The sequence below is a fragment of the Lonchura striata genome, chromosome 33, assembly GCF_050655825.1.
Source record: "Lonchura striata isolate lonStrDom1 chromosome 33, ASM5065582v1, whole genome shotgun sequence".
NCBI classification, from domain to species: domain Eukaryota; kingdom Metazoa; phylum Chordata; class Aves; order Passeriformes; family Estrildidae; genus Lonchura; species Lonchura striata.
The window spans coordinates 3,772,501-3,780,000 of record NC_140735.1 but is presented as its reverse complement, the minus strand read 5'-3'; positions in this window follow the sequence as shown (position 1 = coordinate 3,780,000).

Here is a 7,500-nt window from a genome sequence, read left to right as displayed (position 1 = left end):
AGCGACAGCGGCCCGGCTCCTGCCTCCGTCTCCGGATCCCTCACTGCCTTCAGCCGCTCGACCCCCCTCCCCCCCACCCCGCTGCCGTCCTGCCCCGGGCTCGGACGGGGCCAGGCCGGGCTGGAGCGTCAAGGAAAGAAGGCCGTCAAAGCAGAAGGCTGGGCGAGAGCCGAAGAGAAGGCTTCTCGGCAAAGGGGCCGCCTCTGCCGCGGGCCCCGGCCCTGCTGGCCGAAGGACCCGCCTTCCTCGGTGTCGGCCCGCTCCTGGCCCTCCCGCCGCTGCGGGTGTGCGAACCGGCCGAGGAGAGAGCGGGCGGGGGACGGCGACGGGGGTGGGGAAAGTAGTCTGCGAGCGGCGCCGGGGAGTCTGATGGGGCAGGGCGGGGCGCCCCCAACCGTCGATGGGCGGAGGCGGGGAAAGTCTTCAGGCGGGGCGCCCCCAACCGTCGATGGGCGGGCTCTGAGGGGGCGGCGTCGGATTGCGAGTGTGTGGAGCCGGCGTGTGTGTCACCGTGCCCCTCTCTCTCTGTCTCTCTCTCCCTCCCTTCCCCCCCTCGCCCCCCCGTCCCTCCCTCCCTCCCTCGCTTCCCTTGCGCGCTGGCCCCACTGAAATTCCGTTCGGCCGGGTAGGGCTGCGCGGCACCCCGGGCGGAGGGGGCTGCTGACGCTGCTTCGACGGCAGGCTGACGCAGGCTGCCTGTCAGCTTGGTCTGGGATCGCTCTGGGTACCAGAGGGAAAGAAATAAAGTTCGCCAAGAAAATTCCTTTTCCGGATCAGTTTCTTGCGCCGAGGGAACAGAAGAGTCGTTCTCTTCGAGAAGGGAGGAAAGGGGAAGCGCGGGAAATGAAACCCGAACCCCAAACCAGACCAAGGGGAACCAAGCCACAAAAAACAAAGGGATAACCCCGTAACTCCTAAAACAAACCCAGAAAACTCGAACCAAAAGTCCCGCAACGCACATTCCCCCACCCCCCACAAAAACCCACACCGAGCCCCCCCCCTCGCGCCCGCCCCCCCCACCCCCACCAGGCAAAAAAAGGTAAAGCCGGCCATTGAGAAACGCTCTACTACCCGGGTATGGGGAAATACCTCTTGCCATGGCCCCGGAATAGACTTTTCCTCCGGGCGCCGGGGTAGACCCGTTGTCCGGCCCCCCGGGCTACACCTGGTATCCCGGAGCCGGGGTAAACCTTGTACCCGGCGGCCGGGGTAGACCTGGTATCCAGGAGCCGGGGTAGACCTTGTACCCGGCGGCCGGGGTAGACCTGGTATCCCGGAGACGGGGTAGACCTTGTACCCGGCGGCCGGGGTAGACCTGGTATCCAGGAGCCGGGGTAGACCTTGTACCCGGCGGCCGGGGTAGACCTGGTATCCAGGAGCCGGGGTAGACCTTGTACCCGGCGGCCGGGGTAGACCTGGTATCCAGGAGCCGGGGTAGACCTTGTACCCGGCGGCCGGGGTAGACCTGGTATCCAGGAGACGGGGTATACCTTGTACCCGGCGGCCGGGGTAGACCTGGTATCCAGGAGCCGGGGTAGACCTTGTACCCGGCGGCCGGGGTAGACCTGGTATCCAGGAGACGTGGTATACCTTGTACCCGGCGGCCGGGGTAGACCTGGTATCCCGGAGCCGGGGTAGACCTTGTACCCGGCGGCCGGGGTAGACCTGGTATCCAGGAGCCGGGGTAGACCTTGTACCCGGCGGCCGGGGTAGACCTGGTATCCAGGAGACGTGGTATACCTTGTACCCGGCGGCCGGGGTAGACCTGGTATCCCGGAGCCGGGCTAGACCTTGTACCCGGCGGCCGGGGTAGACCTGGTATCCAGGAGCCGGGGTAGACCTTGTACCCGGCGGCCGGGGTAGACCTGGTATCCAGGAGCCGGGGTAGACCTTGTACCCGGCGGCCGGGGTAGACCTGGTATCCAGGAGCCGGGGTAGACCTTGTACCCGGCGGCCGGGGTAGACCTGGTATCCAGGAGACGGGGTAGACCTTGTACCCGGCGGCCGGGGTAGACCTGGTATCCCGGAGACGGGGTAGACCTTGTACCCGGCGGCCGGGGTAGACCTGGTATCCCGTAGACGGGGTAGACCTTGTACCCGGCGGCCGGGGTAGACCTGGTATCCCGGAGACGGGGTAGACCTTGTACCCGGCGGCCGGGGTAGACCTGGTATCCCGGAGACGGGGTAGACCTTGTACCCGGCGGCCGGGGTAGACCTGGTATCCCGGAGACCGGGTAGACCTTGTACCCGGCGGCCGGGGTAGACCTGGTATCCAGGAGCCGGGGTAGACCTTGTACCCGGCGGCCGGGGTAGACCTGGTATCCAGGAGACGGGGTAGACCTTGTACCCGGCGGCCGGGGTAGACCTGGTATCCAGGAGCCGGGGTAGACCTTGTACCCGGCGGCCGGGGTAGACCTGGTATCCAGGAGACGGGGTAGACCTTGTACCCGGCGGCCGGGGTAGACCTGGTATCCCGGAGCCGGGGTAGACCTTGTACCCGGCGGCCGGGGTAGACCTGGTATCCCGGAGACGGGGTAGACCTTGTACCCGGCGGCCGGGGTAGACCTGGTATCCAGGAGCCGGGGTAGACCTTGTACCCGGCGGCCGGGGTAGACCTGGTATCCAGGAGACGGGGTATACCTTGTACCCGGCGGCCGGGGTAGACCTGGTATCCCGGAGACGGGGTAGACCTTGTACCCGGCGGCCGGGGTAGACCTGGTATCCCGGAGCCGGGGTAGACCTTGTACCCGGCGGCCGGGGTAGACCTGGTATCCAGGAGACGGGGTAGACCTTGTACCCGGCGGCCGGGGTAGACCTGGTATCCCGGAGACGGGGTAGACCTTGTACCCGGCGGCCGGGGTAGACCTGGTATCCCGGAGACGGGGTAGACCTTGTACCCGGCGGCCGGGGTAGACCTGGTATCCAGGAGCCGGGGTAGACCTTGTACCCGGCGGCCGGGGTAGACCTGGTATCCAGGAGCCGGGGTAGACCTTGTACCCGGCGGCCGGGGTAGACCTGGTATCCCGGAGACGGGGTAGACCTTGTACCCGGCGGCCGGGGTAGACCTGGTATCCCGGAGCCGGGGTAGACCTTGTACCCGGCGGCCGGGGTAGACCTGGTATCCAGGAGCCGGGGTAGACCTTGTACCCGGCGGCCGGGGTAGACCTGGTATCCAGGAGCCGGGGTAGACCTTGTACCCGGCGGCCGGGGTAGACCTGGTATCCAGGAGCCGGGGTAGACCTTGTACCCGGCGGCCGGGGTAGACCTGGTATCCAGGAGACGGGGTAGACCTTGTACCCGGCGGCCGGGGTAGACCTGGTATCCAGGAGCCGGGGTAGACCTTGTACCCGGCGGCCGGGGTAGACCTGGTATCCCGGAGACGGGGTAGACCTTGTACCCGGCGGCCGGGGTAGACCTGGTATCCCGGAGACGGGGTAGACCTTGTACCCGGCGGCCGGGGTAGACCTGGTATCCCGGAGACGGGGTAGACCTTGTACCCGGCGGCCGGGGTAGACCTGGTATCCAGGAGCCGGGGTAGACCTTGTACCCGGCGGCCGGGGTAGACCTGGTATCCAGGAGACGGGGTAGACCTTGTACCCGGCGGCCGGGGTAGACCTGGTATCCAGGAGCCGGGGTAGACCTTGTACCCGGCGGCCGGGGTAGACCTGGTATCCCGGAGCCGGGGTAGACCTTGTACCCGGCGGCCGGGGTAGACCTGGTATCCCGGAGCCGGGGTAGACCTTGTACCCGGCGGCCGGGGTAGACCTGGTATCCCGGAGCCGGGGTAGACCTTGTACCCGGCGGCCGGGGTAGACCTGGTATCCCGGAGACGGGGTAGACCTTGTACCCGGCGGCCGGGGTAGACCTGGTATCCCGGAGACGGGGTAGACCTTGTACCCGGCGGCCGGGGTAGACCTGGTATCCCGGAGACGGGGTAGACCTTGTACCCGGCGGCCGGGGTAGACCTGGTACCCCGGAGACGGGGTAGACCTTGTACCCGGCGGCCGGGGTAGACCTGGTATCCAGGAGACGGGGTAGACCTTGTACCCGGCGGCCGGGGTAGACCTGGTACCCCGGAGACGGGGTAGACCTTGTACCCGGCGGCCGGGGTAGACCTGGTATCCAGGAGACGGGGTAGACCTTGTACCCGGCGGCCGGGGTAGACCTGGTATCCCGGAGCCGGGGTAGACCTTGTACCCGGCGGCCGGGGTAGACCTTGTACCCGGCGGCCGGGGTAGACCTGGTATCCCGGAGACGGGGTAGACCTTGTACCCGGCGGCCGGGGTAGACCTGGTATCCAGGAGACGGGGTAGACCTTGTACCCGGCGGCCGTGGTAGACCTGGTATCCCGGAGACGGGGTAGACCTTGTACCCGGCGGCCGGGGTAGACCTGGTATCCCGGAGCCGGGGTAGACCTTGTACCCGGCGGCCGGGGTAGACCTGGTATCCCGGAGCCGGGGTAGACCTTGTACCCGGCGGCCGGGGTAGACCTGGTATCCCGGAGACGGGGTAGACCTTGTACCCGGCGGCCGGGGTAGACCTGGTATCCAGGAGCCGGGGTAGACCTTGTACCCGGCGGCCGGGGTAGACCTGGTATCCAGGAGACGGGGTAGACCTTGTACCCGGCGGCCGGGGTAGACCTGGTATCCCGGAGACGGGGTAGACCTTGTACCCGGCGGCCGGGGTAGACCTGGTATCCAGGAGCCGGGGTAGACCTTGTACCCGGCGGCCGGGGTAGACCTGGTATCCAGGAGACGGGGTAGACCTTGTACCCGGCGGCCGGGGTAGACCTGGTATCCCGGAGACGGGGTAGACCTTGTACCCGGCGGCCGGGGTAGACCTGGTATCCCGGAGCCGGGGTAGACCTGGTCTCCGTCCGCCCGGGTAGACCTGGTGTCGCGGCCGCCTGCGGAAGTTCACCAAGGGGTCGCTGTTCCAGGCTGCCTCCGGCTATGTCGACGTAGCGGTCGGCCTGCGCTGGCGCACCCTCCCGGTCGACTTCCACTCGTCTCCTTGGAGGCGTCGGCGGCCTTGGACTTATCTTTCCGTATATTGGGAGCGAGGTGACGGGCCGCGTCCCCGCAGGTTTCCAGGGTGCCTGCGTCGCAAGGCGGAGGATAGGGCGGCCGCGCCGCGCGGTCGTCGGGGCAGAGCGAGTGCCGCCTAGGCCGGGTGAGCCGCGTGGCTTGGTCCCGGTTCCCGTCCTGCCCAGGGCGCTCTTTCGGGGGGAGAGCTGCCCGAGAAGCCAGAGAGAAGAGAATGGGCAGTGTGAAGGGCCACCAGAGAGAGAGCCGAGAGCCGAGAGAGACGGCCCGAAAGACCGTGTCGAGAAGCCGCTCGCTGGCCGCAGCGAGGCGGTGAGAAGCCCCGCGTGTGTGTTGCTCCGCTCCGGTCGGCTGCCGTGCCGGCCCGGTTGAAGGGGGGGCGGCCCCCCTGGGACGATCGGTGGCAGGTGAGGCGGCGGCGCCTCGTCCCTTTTCCGCCTGGCCTTAAGCCGGGGCCCGCTCCGGCAGGCATTTTTCCGGCAGCCGGTCCGGTGGCAGTGGCCGGCAGCCGGGGGTCGACGCGGCCGGGCTTTTTTTTTCCCCGGCCCTCGCCCGAGAGCCTCCTCCCCGAGCAAGGCCCGGCCAGCCCGCCGCGGTGGCGGCGCCCGGTTCCCCCGCTCCCGACCTGTTTGCCAGCGTGTCCGTGTCGGAAGGGCAGCGGTGGGGCGCGCGGCCTGGCCTCGGCATTCGCCGCGTGGCCGGAGGGGCTCGGTGACGGCGGTCGCCCGATGAGCCGTGGAGCCGGGGTGGCGGCACCCCGTCCCACCGGCGCGTGCTGTTGAAGTCACCCCCTTCCTCGGCCTTAAGCCGGGGACCCGCCTTGCGGGCGGGCTGTTTTTTTCGCGGGCAGAGAGGGGCCGGCCGCGGTGGCCGGCCCGCCCTAGCACGGACCGAAGCCCCCGGCAGAGAGCAACCCCCGGAAGGTCGCGGGCGAGGCGGCGGCGCCTCGCCCTTCCTCGGTCGTGGCGACCGAGCCCGCTTCTGCCCCGGGCGGTCCGTTGCTATTTTTTCAAGGGCGTGTGCGGGTGCTGTGGGGGGCCCCGCCCGCCCGGCCTCCGATGGCCTTTTCCTCTCGCGGCCCTAAGCCGCGGCACCGAGAAGCGTGCGGGCCCACGAAAGCCGAGGTTGTGTGGAGCCGGGGGGCCGAGCGAGCCCCGAGCCGAGCGATGCCGGTGGGTTTCGAAGGGGGGGGGGCAGCGAGAAGGCGGCGCGCGCCTCGCCCCCCCCCGGGCCCCCGGCGCCCGTGGTTAGCACGGGTCCTTGTGGGCCGCGCACGCCATGTGCCTTTTTTTTTTTTTTTTTTTTTCCGTTGATCGGTGCCGTACCCCGGCTTTTCCGAAGGGGAGAGAAAGAGAGGCCGAGAGAGAGAGAGAGAGAGAGAGAGCGCGCCAGCCGCGGGGCGGGCGAAAGCCGGTGGCACCTTTCTCGAACGCTCGGACGGGTTCCCTGGGCAGAAAAGGGTGAAGGCCATCCCCACCCCGGCCCGGCGGTCCCGTCCTTCCGTCGTCCGGCCAGGAGAGCCGTTGTCCGCGGGCGGGTGGCGGCACCCCCCCGGTCTACCCTGTGCCGGGACCGATCCGCGAGCGGATCGGTCCGGGGACGCGTGTCCCCGCTCGCACGCGCGCGGAGCCCCCAAGCCCGTCCGCTCTCGGCCCAGCCGCACCCGTGGCGGCGCCGGCCGGTGGGGCGTGCGCCTTGGTGGGCTGCCGTGGGGCCGTGGTGTGCGTTGCACGCTTTCGGCCGGGCGGTTCCGCGGCTGCTGGGGCTTTGCCTCTGCGCTCCGCTGCCTCCTCTGCCCTCGTGCAGCCGCGTCCGCCCCGATCGATGAGGCTTTTCGGGTCGCGTCGGAGAGGGCCCCCGGCCGGCCGGGCTTTCTTCCGGGGCTTCTCTGTCATGGGGAAGCCCACGGCGGGGGTCCGGTGTTCGGGCCGGGCGGTCTCTTCTCCGATTCGCTCCCCGTCGCAGGCGAGGTGTCGCCCCTCCCGCTGCCGAGGAAGGGCGTCTTGACCGTCCCAGCTGTGTGATGGCCGCGTGGCCCCGCGAGCCTACAGGTGTCCTTCGAAAGCACGCGAGGTTTGCCGGTGCCGGCCTTTGGTCCCGGTTTAGCGCCCCGTGGGTGCCGGCCGCGAGCAGCGCCGGGCGGCGGTGCGGCTGGAGCCGAGCCGCGAGGAGGCGAAAAGTCGCCGTGTCGAAGCGCAAAGGAAAGGCGAAAGCCCGATATGAGAGAGAGAGAGAGAGAGAGGGGTGTGCGCGGCCGGGGGAAAAGAGCCCGAGCCGCCCGTGCGCGCGCGGGCGCGCACCGCACGGCGCTCCTTTGCCGTTCCGCCGCCTGCTGCAGAGCGAGCCGCCCCGGCTCGAAGGGGCCCCGGTGTCCGGGCCGCGCCCGCCTCGTCGGGTCGCTGTCTCCTCTAGCACGTCCGGTTGCTTTCCGTGTGGCCCGGTGGGGGGACGCGCC